The sequence below is a fragment of the Brassica napus genome, chromosome C2 (assembly GCF_020379485.1).
Source record: "Brassica napus cultivar Da-Ae chromosome C2, Da-Ae, whole genome shotgun sequence".
NCBI lineage: Eukaryota > Viridiplantae > Streptophyta > Magnoliopsida > Brassicales > Brassicaceae > Brassica > Brassica napus.
The window spans coordinates 54787102-54809949 of record NC_063445.1 but is presented as its reverse complement, the minus strand read 5'-3'; the positions used below and the strand labels follow the sequence as shown (position 1 = coordinate 54809949).

General features: G+C 38.1%; 1 pseudogene; it reads right to left on the bottom strand.

Moving 5' to 3' along the window:
• Positions 1-2727: 2727 nt before the first annotated feature.
• Positions 2728-4703, bottom strand: LOC125581883 (annotated as a pseudogene).
• Positions 4704-22848: the final 18145 nt, after the last annotated feature.

The following is a 22848-nucleotide window of genomic DNA, read 5'->3' as shown; positions in this document are numbered from 1 at the left end:
TTTTTGGTAATACTTCAACCAAAGGGAAACATATTTTTGTTGTTTTCTTTTAGTGAAAGACAATTTTGTTCTGTAGTATTCTACCAAAAAAAAGGAAAGACAATGAATATAAAGATATTTCTTTTATAATTGGTATAATTTACTATAAAATAAAAACGGTGTTAAGTATAAAATCTAAGAAATTGTAATAAACTACTTAGACCAGAATAAAATCTAAGAACTTGTAATAAATGTGTTTGACCAAAATAAATTGTAGTCAATGAAATATTTGTTGCTGCATGTCATTAAGCAATAACTAGATCATAGTCGAACAAAATACTCCCTATGTTTTATAATAAGTATCATTTTAATTTTTTCTTGTTACAAAAAAATGTCATTTTACAATTGCAATCCAAATTATACTTACTTTTCAGCTGAAAATTAATTGAAAACTGTATTAATTTTATAAATAATTTTATTTATCTCAAATACTATTAGTCAGAGATGTATAATTAATAACAACCTACATATAGCTCCGTCGCTTTTTTAATCTGTATGAAAAATGTCAAATTGACATTTATATAGAAACAAATGGAGTATCTAGAATTGTAGGGGATCCGGTATTTAATTCAGTCTGACCCAATAAAAGAAAACAATCTTTGGAGGAACATGATCCGGCACGTCATGTCCCCCAAAAGATGACATCTTACATGAAATAGACCAAGAGATCGATCACTCAACAAAAAAAAATATAGCATAAAACGAAAGGAGAAGTGATACCTTACGAGAGAAGACCTCGGCGAAGGGTAAAGTGACTGAAATGGGAGAAGGTAATACGATGAATGCAATGAGAGTGGTTGGTACGAGAGTGATTGAAATGGGATGAGGTAATACGATAAATGCAGTGATATGAGTGGTCTGGTGAATAGGTGATTGTATGCTAGGCTATGTACGTATATTGTTTAAAAAAGAGGATGATTATTGAGAGGTTTTTGAGGTGGAGTTCTTAACGGAATATAAGAACCCGTCTCTTAACTTTTAACTAAAAAAATTAAGAATCGTCTCTTAGAACTCTTATTTAAGAACCGGTTCTTAACTTTTTTAGTTAAAAGTTAAGAGACATATTCTTATATTCCGCTAAAAACTCTACCTTAAAAATCTTGCAATAATCATGCTCTAAGCTATTGATGGATACACGTTAAGAAATGAGCAATACCTACTAGAAGTCTAGAATTAATGAATGGTTAATGACAATATCACTAACACTATTATGAGTAATTACAACCACTGCCACTTATATTAATTTACCAATATATTTATTATAAATTAAAATAAATGATTAAAAATTAGAATAAACAAAAGATTTAAATCCGTTTTTTATTCTTATTCTGTTTGCTTATTTCTTTTTCTTATGTTTATGAGTCCATATATAAATCGAAACACTGATAATGTAGTTTTAGACTTGTCTTCGGAAAGAAAAATGTTCGATTAATTTCATAAAAGAGATTGACGAAGCTGTTCCAGATATCAGAAAATATATGATGAAATTTAAGAAACACAAACGATGTCAAAAGAAAAAAACACAAACCCGAAGAATCGGACCAAAACTGTTACCAGTATTCTGTGATTTTGTATTATTGCTGTATTATGAGTGGACCTCGAGCAAAAAAAAAGGAATTTGTTATGGGGATGAGATTCACAACGGCTCTGATCCTAGTCTCCCTTTCGTATATGTCAAAATCAACTCACTAGTTGATTATTTCTGTGGTGATTCATACTTTATCCTTTCGCTAACGGTTTCGTTTGTAACACAGATCAAATGAATTTAAACTTATGTTTCTTGTTGTGCAATGGCTTGCTCAGAGAGATCTTTGTAGGTGGATTTTGTTGGTGTTTCATAACTTTCATGTTTTGTACAAGTATGCATGCCTCACCATCCCAATATTAAATTTTTATCAAAGGATCATTAATTTTATGTTGCTATAACGAACCAAATGCTCATTTGTTTAACATCTCTCCCCAGTTTGCTTTGGGTTTTCTCACTCGATCACATGATTTTTTGAAGAAGAGAATCATTAGTTACGTTGTTAGTACTAAGCTTACAAAACGATGATCATGATAAGAACGACCTGTGAGTACACTAGAATAATAACAATGCAAGTCTTTTTTTTTGTTTACCAGGAGATATGAATGATCTATCGCTTCAGCGTTAACGTGCCAAATTTTATATATGCGTATGGGAACCCGTTTTTCGGCATTTCTACGTCAACTTCTTCCACTTTTTAATAGAAGATATAAAAATGCAATAGAAATGGAAGGGAACCGGGTCCGGCAAATCCGGTCCAGCAAAAGTTGGCATTTGAATCCGTGATTCGTACTGTTTAAGACTTTAAGTGATTTAATTCGTAAGTGGCGTTAACTTGTTTACATGATTTTTATATACAAAAGTGTTGGATAGTCAACTAGGACTAGCTAGTCGGTAGAGACACTGATTTTTCGTTGTCAATCGAAACTTTTGGTTCATGTGAACATGTATTAGAGTATATATATATATATATATATATATATATATAAGTTGGTTCAGATGGTTTACTATTAGTTATATATCGATTGGATTTGACAAAAGTTCCTCTTAAGTTTTTTTTAGGGTTCCTAACAGTTAAATAAGACATCAACCATTTGCAAATTAAAATGCCACTAACCTGGAGAAAAATAATTATAAAGAAGACAGAATTATAACTCTTTGCATTTTCTTAATATATTATTAATATTTATTAGATTTCAATATTACACTTGAAAATATCAAATTCCACAAGAGTTTCCTCCTGGACCACCATAATTAAAATAGAAACCAAGTAGATCTCGGAATATAGATTCCTTACCAATTGTTAGCCCATAGCATTTGGGACTATCTAGAAGCACTTCAGTAGGAAAATAATTCATTTTACGCTGCACATAATTGGAATCCAAAACTTCGATATTTGTGAAAATTGCTGAATCATTAGGGTGATTAACATTCGGAAGTTGACCATTACCCATCTCAGGGCTTGAACCAGAACGTGAAGCCTGAACCACACCACCAGCTCCAACCATAATTGCACCATTGTCTAAAAGATTAAATAGCTCTTTTGGCCAATATCCAATATCGATGTTGGGTTCACCCAGTTCCGTAATCCACCAGTTTCCTGTATTTTTGTCCTTTTCACATATAATTAATAAACAAATAAGTATTTGTTAATTTATATGACTCGCAGTAAAAAATGTGCTAAACAAATTATTTGAAAGGAGGAAATTTACGTTCTATTTAAAAAGTTATAGTTATATATATATACATCAACCACTAATTTGATTGTATAAATTTCATGATTCATAAATCCTCAACTCCTTAGTGGGAATGACATATGTGAAATAAATATATAAAATTAAGAAAAATACCTGATGGACGGAGTAATGCAGCCAGAGAAACTGGCCAGTCGGAACATCAATGGGTTGAAGTTTGAACTATGGGAACCGTCTGCGATACTTGAACAAACCCTGAACATGCCGTGTTGTAACATCCTTTTCCATCTTTACCCTACAAAATCATATTTATATTTACACATTATTTTATTTAGATATTCAACCAGTGTAGTATATTGTCTACACAACTGAAGAAACCAAGAATATATATCACATGCACACCTTCCAAAATCCATATGTCCAAGTACGTCCGTCACCAAAAAAGCTTGGATTTATCTGTAAAAGATTTGCAATATTTTAGGAGTATCCATACCATCAAACGAATTAAAGAAACAAAACAGTAAAATGTAAACCTACCATCCAACCCGCTGAAATAAAATTGACCTCATTATTCGATCCATTGCCTATATATATTTGACTATACGAGGCTTGATCTTTTGCGATGTCTAGTTCAAACATTTTAAACCAAGCTTCTACACCATGATATGGACCATTCAATGACCTTACTCCAGCAAGCTACCAAAAGTAGATGTTAGTCACCATTGTGTCCAATGTTACATATATATATATACTCCATATATTAATACTTAATATATAGATATAAGAAAATATGAGGTGCACGATATTAAGAGGAAATTGAATGTTTTACATGTGTTCCAGGACTATCAGGTGATAGAAAATGAACATGGTTCTCGGCCAAAACCTGAGTGTTGGTGGTGAATTCTTTTGTATTTCTCCATACAGGAATTGTTCCATCTGGACATGGTATTTTCTGTTTTTGTACTTTGTTTATGCCAATTTGACTTTTCAGTTCAGTCCTTGAAACTGATGGTTTCATCTTTCAAAAGGTGCAAATATAGTAAAGTTAAAAATCACATTTCATAAAAAATCTGTGTAGGACCAATTTTTAAAATCATGCACCTGAATCGTATGGTATTTGAGTAAGGGATGATCAAGTCCTGGTTGCATATAAATATCTATACAATCATATGTTACATTTTCACCTATCTGTTAATGAAAAAGGATGTTGATCTCATTACATGATATAAGAAAAATGATGCTGACTTAATTAAATAGATTAAAATATGGGAAACATATATGTGTCCAAAGTTTTTGTTTTAAATCTGACCTTGAAGGATTTGAGAGGTACGGTACTTTGACCGGAATGAACTAAGACTCCTGGAAATAAAAGAGAGAAGAGATTCATAACCAGAGCCATCCTAATTCCTTTTGACATTTTTGTTTTTGTTGTGTTGAGAATGCTCTGTTATATATATATATATACATATTAAGACGTCAAGGAATGAATAGCAAATTAATTACAATTATGTTTGATTTGTTTGTTTTTGGTAATATGTATTCTAAATAAAGAATATAGGGATAAATGTTTGACTGGCATTATGTTACTATACATTATGAAACCTTTTTTGGTAAAATTATGAAACTTTATAAACTAAATGAGTATTAAATGAGGAATGGTTGACAAAAAAGAAAAGAAAAGAGGAATGAAAGTTCTTTGACCAGGAAAAGTTTGTTTTTTGTTTTTTGTTTTTTGTTTTTGTTTTTTTTTTTGACAACAACATTCAAATACTAACTAGAATCTCCAGCCGATCTAGCAAGCCAAACCGGTGGAGTTGAATCGACATAAAGCAAAGCTGAAGGAGAACTCCTCGCACCACGTGCAAGCTTATCTGCCAAGGTATTGTGTGCTCTAAGAATATGTCTGATCCGAAAATAGGGGAAGAACATCTTACTTCGGTTGAATTCTTCCATGTGTGTAGAAAAGGTAGGCCATTCTTCAGGTGTCGACACCATCTTCACCAGTTGAGAACAATCCGTCGCAAAAACTACATCAGAATATTAGAGGGTCTTCATGCATTCCATTGCCCAGATTAGTGCTTCACATTCAGCATGGAGATGTGATAAACTTCTACGAAGATTCATCGCCCCCATCATGACCTCTGTTGATCCACTCTTTCTACAAAACCACCCTTGTCCTGTGAACTTATCACCCTCTTTCCAAGCGCCATCAATATAACAAACTCTAGAATCTTCCAGGGCTAGAGACTCCGAATGATGTGCATTCCCAGTATAGGAATTCTCTGTAGGAGCCTTAACGGTTAGCTGTGCCTCTGTCCACATCCTACTTTCCACCTCTACTAACCTTAAAATCTCCTGTGGATTAGCATCCTTATTGGAATATATCTTGTCATTTCTAACCTTCCAAATATACCATAGTAACCATGGAAAATAGTGTAAATCTTCCTCTTTTGGTAATTTCCAAAATAAATAATCCATATTGGTGAAAACAGACGCCGATGGAAAAATCTCTGGAGAAGAGGGGATCCTAGAAAGTGCCCAAGTTTGTAGTGCAGGTGGGCATTCGAAAAGAACATGGTTAGTAGTCTCCTCATCTGCCCCACATGTGCTACATCGTGTATCACAAACAATCCCTCGAGTTGTAAGATTTTTGGACACTGGTAGTGTACCAGAAAGAAATTGCCACACAAAATGTCTCAATTTTGGTGGACATTTCAGTTTCCAAGAAAAGGACAATAACAGTTTAATATTAGGTCCATAGAAAATAGTCCTCCGGACTCTATCTGGGTATAAAGATTCCGTTCGAAAACCTGATTTAACCGAATATTTTCCAGATTCCGTAAAGCTCCACCCCACTGTATCTGCTTTTAGAGATCTACTAATTGCTAAACCTCGAATCAATTTGACATCATCAGGATGTATATAGGCATTCAGCATATCTACATTCCATGAACAATCAATTGGGTTAATGAAATGTTCCACCTTTAATAAAGGGTTTAAAAATTGAATATTTGGTTTTGGTATTGTTGACCTCGGGCGAGGAGCGGGAATCCACGGATCTGTCCATACGGAGATGGATTGTCCTGTTCCCACTCTTTTGATTAGCCCTTTTTTAACCAGAGATCTAGCTGAGCAGATGCTTCTCCATCCATAAGAGGATGAATATGATCTGTGATCGTCCAAAGGATCTGTATTTCGAAAATAACGGCCTTTAAACACTTTTGAGAACAAACAATCTGGTTTATCTAGTAACCGCCATAATTGTTTAGCCAACAGGGCTGTATTAAAATCTTGAAGATCTCTAAAGTTCAGCCCTCCCTCCTCCTTAGGAGTACACACTTTATCCCAGGAAAGCCAGTGTATTCCTTTTTTATTTCCACTTCCTCCCCACCAGAAATGAGAAAGGGTACTTGTTATTTTCTTTGTAACTCCTTTTGGAAGTTTGAAACATGACATTACATGCGTTGGCATCGGTGCAGCCACTGATTTGATCAGAACTTCCTTTCCCCCTTTAGTAAGAAATCTAACTGTCCAGCCATTTACTTTATTATTAACTCAGTCATCCAGGTAACCAAAAATTTGTATTTTAGATCCCCCAAGACTTTCCGGTATTCCTAAATAATTGCTCATCCCTCCTACACCAGTAATCCCCAGAATATTATGAATATCTGCTCTAATATTATCTGGGACCTTATGACCAAATTGAACCGATGATTTCTGAAAGTTAATTTGTTGGCTAGAGGCTACCTCATACTCTTTGAGTAGTTTTAAAATTATACCACATTCCTCCTTTGTAGCCTTACAGAAAAATAAACCATCATCCGCAAATAAGAGATGAGAAATATTTGGACTGCCTCTTGCAATTTTCAGTCCCGTTAATCGTTTGTCACGCTCCTCTTTCTTAATATTTACTATGGGGGTTTCAGTAAACAAGATAAATAAATATGGAGACAACGGATTGCCTTGCCTTAACCCTCTCTGTGGGACAATATGCCCTTTCGGCTGTCCATTCAATAAAACCTGATAATTAACTGAAGAGATGCATTGCATCATTAGGGTCACCCAATCACTCGAGAAACCCATCTTTAATAGTAAACGCTTGATAAAAAGCCACTCTACACGGTCATAAGCTTTACTCATATCCGTCTTAATTGCTAAGAACTTATCTTTGCATGTCGGAGACCATGAATATTAGTTTGTTAGTCAATTACAAAATATAAAAAATGTAATAAATGAATATTAATTTGTTTTGAGGTTATGCTGATTAGTTTATGGCTAATAGGAGCGAAAGGTGATGCACAATCAACACTTTCATCTCTGTTCTACAATATAGTTTCCATTCAATTATTTGCATTTCTAAGTATGATATTATTCTTGAAGTGTTGAAGAATTGGCCAGAGAGAGGATTCTTAACACTGGAAAAACTTAATCCCTTGCCCTTTTCTTGTGTTTGCAATACCATATTTTTCAGAAACTACAAGTGTAGTTGCTTTTGTTATTCAGGAATAGGCGGAGTTTGTGTGCTATTAAACACAAGTATGGAGCAAAAGTGTTGGTGCAGGTACATCACATCATATGATGGGTAATGCTAATTTCTTTAGTAAATCTTGTGTTTGTATAACATTATAAATACACTTGGTTTTCGTTAAGATTTTGCAAATCACCGTGCGTTTGAGATTCTCTCCAAGTACTGCTCCAGTCATCACGTTTTCAATGATATCAAAGTGCGATCTTGTCTTCAGCATGATATCATATAAACTGCACTTTTTGTGAGTTTTCTGAAAGGTGAAAGGGTATAATCTTGAATGACCGGCATACTTAATCAAGTTTTTAATTTGTGTTGTGTGGACTTTTTTTTTTTTTCTAAGAAACGAAAGAGTTACTACAGAGATTCTGTCATTGAAAGTGTGACTTCCAAGTTACTTGTCAACACGGGCTTTTTGTAGTTGCCTTCATAGTTATATTCGAATATGAGCTTTTTGGAATTGCCTTGTGAGGCAAGCTAAGTGAGTATTCCGTTTACCCTATATTCTTCATGAAACACACTATCCCTGCAATGCAGTATTTGGTAGGGACACGTCCGGTCCACCAAAAGACAGCGTCATCTGACGTGACCAATAGATCAATCAAACAAAAACAAATAAACAAATCAAAAGACCAAGTGATGAAAGTAACTTACGACCGAGGTTCACCGGGAGTTTGTGGTCAAGTGGTAAAGGGAATTGTTTGGGATTTCACCACATTTCAGGTTCGATAACTAAGTCATATTTTTTTGGTCATCCTACACGGATATGGACTAGTGCTTTTTGTAAACGCCGGAAAACCGGACTGACATAAACGATAAAATAAAAGCGATGTTAAGGAAATAAACGAATGTAAAAGATGAACACAAGAACGATAAGAAATCGTATTCGCAAAGAGACATGGAGTCGTGATATGATCTCTTTCCTTAACTCAAAATATTCGTTCCGTTAGTGAGACGGGACTGTACGGATATAGAGTCCCAGGATACAACCATGGCAGACGAATCACAGCTCACTCGTGATCGCCCTATCGAACTATAAACTCTACGAAACACTCTCGCATTATTTACTTACGCTAAGGGATTTTCTATGTTGGTTTTCAATGTAAAAACATAGTGAAATGAAGAAGGAGGAGAGTCGATATTTAAAGAGACAGAGAAGACCCACTTCCCGCAACAGTTGCTGCACGTGGGCGAAAATCTCGCGGAGATCGAGGGAAGTTGAGTTGAGAAACTCTTTCCGCAAGACTCTCTCTTTTCTCGTTTAAAAATTTAGAGAGGATAAAATTCATGACGTTTTTATTTTCTAGACAAACTACTTGTCGTTTTAGACAAAAAATCATGTTGTTTTTCCTTGTATTGAATGGCAAAACGTTGAGCTTAACTTGGTCCAAAAAGAATATTCTTATTGGGCCGGAGGTCCTCCACCAAGATCCAAGATCCAAGACCCAAGACCCAAGACCCAAGACTCAAGCCCAAGCCCACGCCCACGCCCACGCCCACGCCCACGCCCACGCCCACGCCCACGCCCACGCCCACGCCCACGCCCACGCCCACGCTGAGCCGAGCCGGCCGGACGGCGTCGGCGTCGCGCGCGTGGGGAGCCAGCTCTCTCTCTGAGCCGTTTAAACCATGTTATATGTCTGAACATATATAAACTCCTCTCTGAAACCACATTTCCCCGATGTGGGACTTTTGCAATTTCCATTCATTAAACCCAAGGGTTTTTAGTGTAACCCATATGCCCATTTCATTCACCATTTGCCTTTTATTAATAAAGCCATAAGGCTTTAATAAATTGGCCCAAAAATCCCCCACATGAATAGAAATAACTCTAAACATATGCAAACTAAATGCAGACTCGATAGATTCTTAAAAAATATATATATACTTATTCTAATCCTGACTAGACTAGATAGACTTATTCTAATCCTGACTAGACTAGACAGACTTATCGAGAGTGTTTACGAAAATTAAATGTGTTTGAGTTGGTGGCATTTTTAAGCCTTGAACCACTCATAGTTAATATTTGTCGGGTTTACTTTACCAGAAGGTGAACATCATGTCTTGAACCAACCGGTGTTTTATGTAAACCGAGACAACATGCATAACGAAGCTTCATTTTCTCGTAGAACTTAGTTCTCTATTGTGTTCATTGTGGCCCTGAACTATTTCTGGTTTTCATGAGTGAACTTAGAGAATATAGCCTTGCATTCATTCTCCTAGAAACGGCCCCATTTCACACTTATTAGGTGATTGACCATGAAAAGTATTGAGTAATACTCCGCTTTGGAAGCTATGGAATCATTAAAAGCTTATGCTTATCCTTCTCACATTTGTTAGCACTTTTATCATCTTAGGAGCTAGGAAGAGACTACTTTATCTCAACTGCTTTGGTTAGATTCAGTTTGATTTTGTTTTCCCTTTGAACCTACGTCTTGGGATCTCCAGTCATGATAGGTAGGGTTGCAGTCAAGCATCCTCATTTGTTATAGGCTTTAAACCCATTCCTTTTGATGATTTAGCAACAACATCTCGTGACAAATATTTTGTAAATGGATCAGCTAGGTTGTCAGCCTATTTGATGTAGTCTATTGTGATTACACCAGTTGAGATAAGTTGTCTAATGGTTTTATGTCGTCTTCTGATGTGACGAAATTTACCATTGTATAGATTACTCTGACCCCGAGCTATAGCTGATTGACTATCACAAAGTATGCGTATTGCTGGCACAGGATTCTCCCACATAGGAATATCTTCTAAAAAATTTCTAAGCCATTAAACTTCTTCTGCTGCTTTGTCTAAGGCTATAAACACAGATTCCATGGTTGATCTGGCTAACACTGTTTGTTTGGTAGATTTCCATGATATTGCTGCTCTTCCTAGTGTAAAGACATATCCACTTGTGGATTTTGAGTTTTTAAAATCTGATATCCAGTTAGCATCACTGTATCCTTCTAAAACTGCTGGTTCTTTACCATAGTGAAGCCCAAAATCTTTTGTGTAGTGAAAGTAATTAAGTACTCTCGTTATAGCTTTCCAGTGTGTATGACCTGGATTACTTGTATATCGACTAAGTACGTTTACTGCATGCGCCTAGATCTGGTCTCGTACAATTAGTCAAGTACATGAGACTTCCGATCATACGTGCATACTCGTTTTGTGACACCCCTTCACCTGAATTCTTTGTCAAGTGCATTTGGGGATCTAAAGGAGTTTTTGTCGTACTTTTAGAGTAATTTTTAAATCTCTCTAATATAGTTTGAGCATAATGAGATTGGGTTAAGGTAATTCCGTTTGAGTTTCTTATAACTTTAACCCCGAGAATTACATCTACCAATCCCAAGTCTTTCATCTCAAATGCCCCTTTGAGCATGTTCTTTGTTTGATTGATAATGTCTTTATTGCTTCCAATAATGAGCATATCATCTACATATAGACATAGCAAAACATACGCATTTTTGGTAGTTTTGTAGTATATGCATTTGTCATATTCATTTATCTTGAAACCATTTGACATCATTGTATTGTCAAATTTTCCGTGCCATTGTTTAGGAGCTTGCTTAAGCCCATAAAGTGACTTTACAAGTCGACATACTTTGTCTTCCTGTCCGGGAACGACAAGACCTTCAGGTTGTTTCATGTAAATTTCCTCTAGAAAAGCGGTTTTTACTTCCATTTGATGGATTTCTAGGTCTCTTAAAGCTGCGATTGTTATCATCAGTCTTATTGATGTTATTCTCGTTACTGGAGAATATGTATCAAAATAGTCCAAACCTTCCTTTTGTCGGAATCCTTGAACTACAAGCCTAGATTTGTATTTCCACCAGGTTTTCGTGTCATTATCCATTTATTTCCTAATGCTTTGCAGCCAGGTGGTAAATATGTTATGTACCATGTATAATTTTGCATGATAGAATCAAATTCATTCCTGACAGCTTCGTTCCAAAATGGAGCTTCAGGTGAAGCCATGGCTTCTGCCAAAGTTTTCGGAACATTTTCTACTGAAAATGCCATTAGAAAATCTTCACCAAAAGATTTTTCTTTTTGAGCTCTTTTGCTTCTTCGAGGTTTATCTTTTTCTTCATTTTCTGAAATATCAATTGTAGAAATCTCGACGTTTGTCTCAGTTTCTGAGTTTTTGATATTGTCTCTTTCTTCTCGAGTTCGTTTTGAACTTTGTTTTTCCTTATATGGAAAAATATTTTAGAAGAAAGATGCATTTCTTGATTCCATGACAGTATTTTCATGAATGTCTGATATTGCAGATTTATGCACCATAAATCGATAAGCATTACTGTTATGTGCATATCCGATGAAGATGCAATCCACTGTTTTAGGTCCAATAGTGACCTTTTTTGGTGGCGGTACCGCAACTTTTTCCAAGCACTCCCACACTTTGAGGTATTTATACGAAGCTGAATTACTTTTCCATAATTCATATGGAGTTTTGCCAGTTACTTGGTGTGGAATTTTGTTGAGGATATAATTAGTGGTAAGCCACGCTTCCCCCCACATGTTCTGGGGTAACCCAGATTCCTGCAACATTGCATTCATCATCTCTTTTAGAGTTTGATTCTTGCGTTCAGCAACTCCATTAGATTCTGGTGAGTAAGGAGCTGTAGTTTGATGGATTATTCCACGTTCTTTACAAAATGCATTGAATGGACCATCATACTCGCCTCCTCTGTCGCTTCTAACTACTTTAATAGTTGTTTTAAGCTGATTTTCGACCTCGAGTTTAAATTCTTTAAATTTTTCTAAGGTTTCGTCTTTGCTATGTAATAAATACACATAAAAATATTTTGTGCAGTCATCTATGAAGGTCACAAAGTACTTTTTCCCACCTCTAGTTTGTATATATTTTAAATCACATAAATCGGTATGAATTAAATCTAGAGGTTTATTAGTTCTTTCAACACAAGGTGATGACGTTTTTGTGAGCTTAGCCTGTACGCATACTTCACATTTTTGTTTACTTGTTTTGCATTTAGGAATTAGATTTAAATTCATTAATCTTTGTATAGATTTGTAGTTTACATGGCATAATCTTTCATGCCATATATTAAAAGACTCAACCAAATAAGCAACTCGCTCTTTCTTATTCATTGAAACTTTTGGAGCTACAACTTTCGGAAGGACTGTCATTACATTCAACTTGACAAGTCCACCCTTAACATACCCCTTTCCCAAATACATCCCATTCTTCCTAATCACGAGCTTGTCCGCCTCAAAACTTATGGTGAATCCATTCTTGCTGAGCAAGGTTAATGAGACCAGGTTCTTCCTCATGTCAGGCACATGCTTCACATTCGTTAGAGTGAACTCACGTCCAGATGTCATCTTCAAAATCACATTGCCGCGTCCTTCAATCTTGGAGACTGCAGTGTTTCCCATCCTAAGCTTCTCCTGAGTCTCGCTTTTCTGATAGGTGCTGAACATCGCCCTATCGGTGCAAATGTGGGTGGTTGCACCCGTGTCATACCACCATTCCTTGGGGTTGTTGCTTTCAACCATGTTGGCTTCAGTCACCACAGCAACGAGATCCTCCTCAGTGAGATTTCCCTGAGCCTTCTCATCCTTGATCTTTTTGCGACACTCAACAGTCTTGTGCCCCACTTTGTGGCAGTAATGACATTTTCCCTTGAACTTCTCCACATTCGCATTGATCTCAATACCTTTGTTCTTGAAGTTTTTTCCGGAAGCCTTCAAGGCTGCATCAGTTTTGGAAGACTTGGCAGGAGAATTAGCGTGTGCATTTCCTTTGCCTTTGTGCTCAGTCATGTTAACACTGTGCTCCTTAGCAGTGACCTTGTCAGCAGTTCGGTTTCTGGATTCCATCTGAAGCCTCATGATGAGCTCCTCGAGCCCCATCTTTTTCTTCTTGTGCTTCAAGTAGTTCTTGAAATCCGCATAGTTTGGAGGAAGCTTTTCAATGAAGCTGAGAGTTGTGAATGTACATTCCTCCAGCAGCAATTTCATGGCAAATGGGCTGAAGCGCTTCCACCAGATCCATGATGGGTTTTGAATCCACCATTTTGAAGTCGTGGAATTTTGAGACCACATACTTCTGACAGTCAGTGTCCTCACCTTTGTACTTCTTGTCCAGTGATCTCCATAGCTCTTTCGCCGTGGGGATCTCACAGTAGACACGGTACAATGGGTCAATCACTACAAGAAAACATAATCTTAACGAGGGCGGTTTTCCTCGCTAATTCGTCGTAAAAAAGGCTTTACGACGAATTAGCGAGGAAACGCGTTTGCTCGTTACACGTCTGTCGTAACACATATTTCCTCGCTAATTCGTCGTAACTTAGCGAGGAATATATTTCGTCGTAAAGACGAAGTAGGACGATTCGTCGTAAAGACCACGTCAATATTCCACGTAAGGACGTCGCTATAATACCTCGTAAATACCTCGAAAATAGTTCCTCGTAACCTACACGTAAATACCTTGAAAGAGTTTCCTCGCAAAATACACGTAACAACCACGAAATGATTTTCTCGTAAAATGGTCGTAAACTTTTCCTCGTTATTTCCTCGTAAACTACTCGTTAAATGTTTCTCGTCATTTCCTCATAAGGTTTCCACGTAAAGAGGTCGTACATTGGCTACGAATTTACTTCGTTTTTATTATTTTACAGAATTTAAAAATATAATTAAAAAATAATTAAAATTATTTAATTTAATAATAAATTAAAATTCAAAATAAAAATAAATCAATATGAAAATATTTTATATATAAATAAGTTTTGAATTTATATAATACAACAACCAAAAAACAAAACTAAGGGTCGTTCATCGCCCGGTAGAATTCATCACTCCTCCTCGTAACATCCGCCTCGTTATGTACGTCGGATGACTCGCCTTGAATGGGATGTTGTTGTCGCATGTTCCTCAACATGGACTCCCATTCCGGATTTGTGGCCGCAATAACGTCCAAGAAGCCCTCGACTCCACCCATACGAGATTTTGTCGCGGTCAACTCGTTACGCAGCTGAGCGGACTCTCTACGCAGCTCCGTGACTTCATCATCCCGTCGCTGACCATAAGACGATGTCGCTCTCGGAACATCGTTGACGGAACCAATACCCAACATCCGTCCCTTTTTTTAGGGACAACCTTAAAAACAAAAAATAAATATTGTAAGTAAAAATTTAAAGTTAAATTAAACGAATAATTAAAAATTATTTTTTTTGAAAATTTACCTCCTCGTAAATCTTATCCACTTCAAGTGTGGATAAGGTGACGGGTAATCCGTCGGTAGACTGCTGGGTCAGCTGAGTCTGGCGGTCTTCAACCCGAGCAACTACGTCGTTGTAGATTTGCTCGGACTTGCCATCTACAAATACGCCCGCCTTGTTCTTGTGGGTCCTCTCGTAAAGTTCCATAAGAGACGGGAGATGTCCCGTCTCTTTGGCCTAAAAAACAGTTAAGAAAGTTAGAATAAATTAATATATGTATTAAAAAAATTATTTAATAAAATATTTAATTACCATTTCCAAACGGACACCGGCGTGGGGTTTTTGGCCCGTAGTGTGAAGCATCGGCCCGTTCCCGTGCTCATCGACCGTGTTACGGGAGTTAGAGCAAGCCTGGGCGATTCTAATGGAATCAGGAAGGCGCCAATAACGGATGAGGCCATCCCACACATCCGTGGTGAGCTCAGCGGGTTTGCCACGCTCATACCCCTTCACGATCCAGTCACCCTTCCAGTTGGAGACCGTGTCCAACAAGCGAACTTTCGCTTTCGCGTTAAACTTCTTCCTCACCCTCTCAGTGATCCCCAAGGCCCAATTATATTTTTGCTGTTGGAAAAAATAAATTAACAATTAGTTTTTTAGAAAGTATATATATAAATCATGAAAAAATTAAAATATATATAATTAATTAATAGAAACTTACAGCGTAAATTTTGAACCACGTCTTTCTGACGTAGTGAGGCGTCTTACTCCAGTTTGGATGTGCCATGGAGAAGTAACCCTTGATCGTGTCGGTTACGTCCGATGCAAGACATCCGTCAACCCCCCACCTGGAAAATACAAATTTAAAATATAAATTATTTTTAATGTTATAAAAGAAATTTAAACGAATTAAAAAAAAATTAATGCAACATACCACAACGTTCCGTCCGGTCGGTCTGGGTCGATGACTGGTAAACCTTCTCTGCCTGGCAGACTGAGAATGTCCTCTACAGTGTACTGCGAGTAAGGAGCACTCGGAGGCACCATCAGATCAGGATGAATATCGGCGACCATCGGAGGTGCCATCGGAGGAGGCACAGGAGGAGGCATCGGAGGAGGCACATGAGGAGCCGATGGTGCACTAGAAGAAGTAGACCCAGAGACTCTCTGAGTGTACTGAGTCTCGGGGACAGTCTCCTGGCCCGAAGAACTGGGAGCGGAAGAAGAGGCCGGGTCTAAACGACTACCCGGCTCACCGAAGATCTCTCTGTAATGGGCAGTAAGTCTTCCTTTTCGAACCTGGGAAAAAAATGAAATTTTTAAAATTAACATCAACAATATATTTCCCAACATTATCCACCTAATCAACACTAAATAACATAAAATCCGCAAACCTATCTAAATTCCCTATACTAACCACCTAATCTATCCTAAACTAACCAAATTAGAGAGGAATCAGAGAGGCTTACCATTGCTACGAAATGGAGAGGAAGTAGAGAGGAAGTAGAGAGGAAAGAAAGAGTGAGCGCTCGGGTGTATATATAAGATTACATATCGTCGCAAATTCGTCGTAAGTTTACGACGAAATAGCGAGCAGTTACAAAGGCCCGTGTTTTTTTTACGAGGAAATTGCGAGGAATCACAAAGGCCCGTGTTTTTGTTTACGAGGTATTAACGACGATTTTGCCTACGTGGAATTAACGAGGCTTGCTTTCCTATAAATATACCCACAACTCTCATTCTCAAACCACACATAAACTCCCAAATCACACACCTATCTGAAATCACATTCCTCAGCAAAATCATATTCAAATTATAAATATTTGAAAAAAATAGGAAAAAGATAAGATATTAGAATTCATGTGGGAGAGACTTACGTATTATAATTGCTGGAAGTCTTGCCACATGTTATTCTGGTATTTTGATTCTTTTCCCTTTTTTCTAGTTTTTACACTACGAGGTATTTACGACGATTTATGCTTATGTGGAATTAACGTGTTTTATGTTTAAATCTTTTTACGTGGTCTTTACGACGATTTCTGGTTACGTGGTCTTTACGACGATTTATGCTTACGTGGTATTTACGACGATTTCATCATACGTGGAATTAACGAGTGTTATGTTTAAATCCCTAGAATCCGAAACCCGAAACCCCATACCTGAAACCCCATACCCGAAACCCCAAACCCCAATCCCCAAACCCGAAACCCGAAAGCCCAAACCCGAAACCCAAAACCCAAACTCCCATCTTTAATTTTCTACTTCATATATTCCAAACCCCATATTTAATTTTAAGTTTCGTCGTTATTCCTAAACCCCAACCCCCAAACCCGAAACCCGAAACCCGAAAGCCCAAACCCGAAACCCGAAACCCCAACCCCGAAACCCGAAACCCGAAACCCGAAACCTCATACCCGAAACCCAAACCCCAACCCCCAAACCCGAAACCCGAAAGCCCAAACCCGAAACCCGAAACCCAAACCCCCATCTTTAATTTTCTACTTCATATATTCCAAACCCCATATTTAATTTTAAGTTTCGTCGTTATTTTTAACGAGTGTTATGGTTAAATCCCTAGAACCCCAAACCCGAAACACGAAACCCGAAATCCAAAACCCGAAACCCCAAACCCCGAACCCCTAAACCCGAAACCCGAAACTCGAAACCCCAAACCCGAAACCCGAAACCCGAAATCCAAAACCCGAAACCCGAAACCCGAAACCCCGAACCCTAAACCCGAAACCCCAAACTCTGAACCCCTAAACCCCGAACCCCAAACCCCAAACCCCGAACCCCTAAACCCGAAACCCGAAACCAAAAACCCAAAACCCCAAACCCGAAACCCCAAACCCTAAACCCCAAACCCCATATTCCTTATTTTCTACTTCATATATTCCAAACCCCATCTTTATTTTTAGGTTTCGTCGTTATTTCCTCGTTGTCTTACGTTGTATTTACGACGATTTCATCCTACGTGGTTTTTACGACGAATTCATCGTACGTGGTATTTACGACGATTTTGTCCTACGTGGAATTAACGAGTCCCGCGTTCTGTATTTTTATATTTCCTCGTTATTTCCTCGTTGACCTACGAGTCCTTTACGACGATTTTTTGTTACGTGGAATTAACGAGTGTTATGTTTAAATCCCTTGAATCCGAAACCCCAAACCCCATATTCCTTATTTTCTACTTCATATACTCCAAACCCCATCTTTATTTCCATTCCAAACCACAATTCCCACATTTGCTTATTCATAAAACAAACTCCCGACATTACCTTATTCATAAAACAAACCCCACATTATCTTATTCATAAAACAAACTCCCTCATCTTATTCATAAAACAAATACATCAATCGGATACATCGACATTCTCGTCATCACTAGAAACATCATCATTTTCATTAAACTCGTCTTCAACAGCTTCGTCTGTGGCATCATCGGTAAGATCTTCGTACTCGTGATTATGCGGATCAATGAGAAGGATGTCATCAATTTCTTGTTCAGGTTCCTCAACTTCATTTATCTGTTCTTCTTGCAATGGTGGTTCTTCTCCACTGATGATTCGTCCTCGAGGTGTAACTTTGATCACTGCTAACCAATTTATACCTGAATCTCTCATCCGAGGGTATGGAAGGAAGCTAACTTGGTCTGCTTGTGAAGCTAAGATGAAAGGCTCGAATTTGTTGTACCTTCGTCCACCGTTGACATCAACTACACCGAATTTGTTAGACCGAACACCTCTGTTGACGACGGGGTCGAACCATTCACATTTGAAGAGGACGCATTTCAGCTTCAGTATCCCTGGAAATTCGACTTCAATAATCTCCGTCAAGATCCCGTAGAAATCTGTTTCCCCTTTCACACATATTCCATAGTTACTGGTCGCCCGCTGTCTACCATAGTCATATGTATGAAAAGTATAGCCTCGTGTGAAATACATCTGTGATGTGGTGACCTTTACAAGTGGAGATTGAATTACTTCGTGTAACCACTTAGGATAATCTGCATCGTCGTCGTCATAATCAACCTGCAAAAATAAAGAGAATGTTAATGAAATACAGATAATGTATGAAAAAAACGTTTTAGTTAATACCTGATTCCGCAACCACTTAATGAAGTGTTGATCTTTCCTTTTGTCTACGTCACTTGTGGATATACCAGGAAATGTTTCTTCGACTTGAGAAACAAATAGGCTGTAAAATCACATTTTATAGGAATGAATCTCTCGCAATTATACAATTAATTATACTTATATGTGTTTCGAAGTGTCAATATATGTTACCTTTCAAAATAACGCATCAATGGATCTTCGCAATTGAGTAGAATATAGGTGTGTGCACTATGAGCGTCTTCTTCACTCGACCACCAAACCTCTTTAGACTTCCCACCGAGTCGCCCAATCTGGCTAAAGATGTCTGGAACACCAGCAACTGCATATGTTGGCGCAACACCACCATCATCATATCTTCTTGGAGCTCTTCTCCGTGTACGTACTTTTGACGCAAAGTAGTACGATGTGAAGTGAGAAACTTCTTCCGTCAAACTTCCAGCAATTATAGAACCTTCAACTTTGGCGAGGTTCTTTGCTTTTCCCTTCAAATATTTCATGGCTCGCTCATACTGATACATCCATCCGTAATGTACAGGTCCACGAAGCAATGCCTCATATGGGAGGTGGACAGCTAGATGCTCCATGACGTCAAAAAATCCGGGAGGAAATATCTTCTCCAAGTTGCACAATAAGATGGGAATGTTCTCCTGAAGCTGTTCCACAACTTCTTCTTTAAGAGTGCGTGTGCTCAGATCCCTGAAAAATGCTCCAATGCCTTTTATATTCAAAAAAAATTAAACACATTGTTAGTCATATATTATTTTGTAAATTATTGTGATATAATACACTACGTACCTGCAAGTGCTTCATGTACGTTTGTTGGAAGTAGCTCCGCAAATGCAAAGGGCAGTAGTCGTTGCATAAATACATGACAATCATGACTCTTCATCCCGGAGAACTTTTGACCCTTTTCAACACATCTAGAGAGATTCGAAACATACCCATCGGGGAACTTCACTTCTGATGCCACCCAGTTGAACAACACCGACTTTTTTTCTGAAGATAATCTGAATATCGGAACGGGAACTTGTCCATTGCTTTTAATATGTAACTCGCTTCTTGAGCAAATATCCGGCAAGTCCAACCTCGATTTTATGTTGTCTTTTGTCTTCCCTGGGACATTCAATATTGTATTCATGATGTTCTCAAAGAAATTCTTCTCTATATGCATCACATCGAGGTTGTGGCGCAGAAGAAGATCCTTCCAATATGGCAACTCCCAAAATATACTCTTCTTGTGCCAGTTGTGATGAACACCGTAAGAATCTGGCATATTACGAGGGACATGCCAATTACCACCCCAACGAACTGTTTCGTTAGCTCCGTAGTAGTCGATTTGCGCTTCAATTTGTTCTCCAGTTAGATATGGAGGAGGAGTGTCTCTCACAACCCTTTTGTGCCTAAACAAATTCTTGTTTCTTCGGTAAGGATGGCCAATGGGAAGAAATCGACGGTGACAATCAAACCAACTTGTCTTCCTACCATTCTTCAGTTGAAACGCATCTGTCGTTCCATTACAATATGGACAAGCTAATCTCCCATGTGTAGTCCATCCAGACAACATCCCATAGGCAGGGAAATCACTTATGGTCCACAAAAGCATCGCTCGCATCGTAAAATTCGTCTTCGTTGAACAGTCATACGTCCTCACCCCTGTTGACCACAAATCCTTCAACTCTTTTATCAGTGGTTGTAGGAAAACATCCAGGGACCTTTTTGGATGGTTCGGACCAGGTATTAATATGGTCAAGAATAGTAACTCCCGTTGCATGCACATCTCCGGTGGCAGGTTGTATGGAGTAAGAAAGACTGGCCACAATGAATATTGTCTCCCTGACATTCCGAACGGACTAAATCCATCTGTGCATAATCCGAGATACACATTCCGGATATTGCTAGCGAAATCTGGATGTACTTTGTTGAAATGTTTCCAGGCTCTTGCATCTGATGGATGAGTCATCTCACCATCCGTCTGAGTATGCTCGGCATGCCATCTCATCTTTCCAGCAGTCTGCTCTGATTGATACAATCTTTTCAATCTGTCTGTAATTGGTAGGTACCACATCCTTTGGTACGGTACCCTATTACGTCCCCGTCCTTGCGGCTTGAATCGTGGCTTCTTGCAGAATCGACATTCTTCTAGCTTCTCATCATCTCCCCAATAGATCATGCAGTTGTCGATGCAAACATCTATCATCTCCGAAGGCAACCCAAGACTATAAACCAGTTTCTGAATCTCATAATAAGAATCAGCAGACACATTGTCTTCCGGCAAATACTCTTTAAACAAGTCCGCCCATTCGTTCATGCAACTTTCAGGTAGATTGTGATCAGTTTTAATATTCATCATTCTAGCAGCTAACGACAATTTAGAGAGACCTTCTCTACAACCACTGTAAAGTGGTTGATTCGCCGCGTTTAACATTTCGTAAAACTTTTTTGCATCTATATTAGGTTCTTCATCTTCATCATGAGCTACGAATGCATCAGCTACCATATCATGAACCCTATCATAATCTACCATCTCCTCCTGATGGTAACTATGTTCATTATGCAAATGATGATCAACCGGTTCTTTTTCCTGAAAATTGCTATTACTACTACTAGCTTCATTCTGATCATAATTAAAACCTTCTCCATGTTGAAACCAGATATAGTAATTTGCCGTGAAACCTCTATTTATTAAATGCTTCCAAACATTTTCACGGTTTGCCAGTTTCGAATTGTTGCATTTCCGACAAGGACAGAACATCTTACCACTTTCTTGGGCGAGCGGTGTTGAATCTGCTTGATGCATAAATGTCTCCAGACCCGCAAGGTATTCTTTCGTCACTCTCCCGTTAGCATCTCTATGCATATACATCCACTTCCGCAACTCGTAAATAGTCCCGGAGCCAGCCATTTTTTTTCTTTCACGTTTTTTGTTGTTGGTGTGTTTAAAATGATGTTCAAACATCCATATTTATAGGAAAATTCGAATCTGGTAGTCGTAATTTTGCTATGAATTTACGACGAAAATTAATTAGGTGGGCAAAAAAAACGTGTAACACCTATGAAGTTGGTGGATTCAAAAATTTCCTCGCTAAATATACGTAAACTATTCCCTCGTAAATACCACGCAAAGTTTACGTCGTATTTACGAGGAAATAGTTTTTCCTCGTAAAATACTCGTAAAATTACATCCACTTTACGACGAAACAGTTTTGTCGTTACGTTACGAGGAAATAACGATGACTTTAGTTTTTCACGTAAATTCGTCGTAAACTCGACGCAAATTTACGAGGATTGTTTTTCCTCGTTAATTTTCGTCGTTAAGCATGTGTTTTCTTGTAGTGAATGAGACGACCCAAAATGTAACCTTTGCAGATGAAGTCGGAATGCACCCATATGTCAACAGTTGCGAGACTGTGAACATCATCAATCCCGTAAGGAATAAGGGGCTTGTCCTCCTGGATGAACTTGTCCAGCTTCATCGTTGTCAGGAAGAACATCATCTTCTTCTGCCACGTTTTGAAGCCTTTGCCATCAAACTTGTCTGGCATCAGTCCTTGAGTGAACACACTAGGGACAGCCGGAGGAGTTTGAACTGCCACCGGACCACTTGCAGTTGCTGAAACTGAACCCGTCTGATAAAGACCAGCACCGAATAGACTCTGGCGAGTGGTTTCATCAGCAACATTTCCCGCAGGGAGGATAGTGCTTGTTGTTGCTGCAGCGGTTGACACTGTGATGTTTCCAACGGTTGTCACAGTTGCATCAGTGGCTGCAA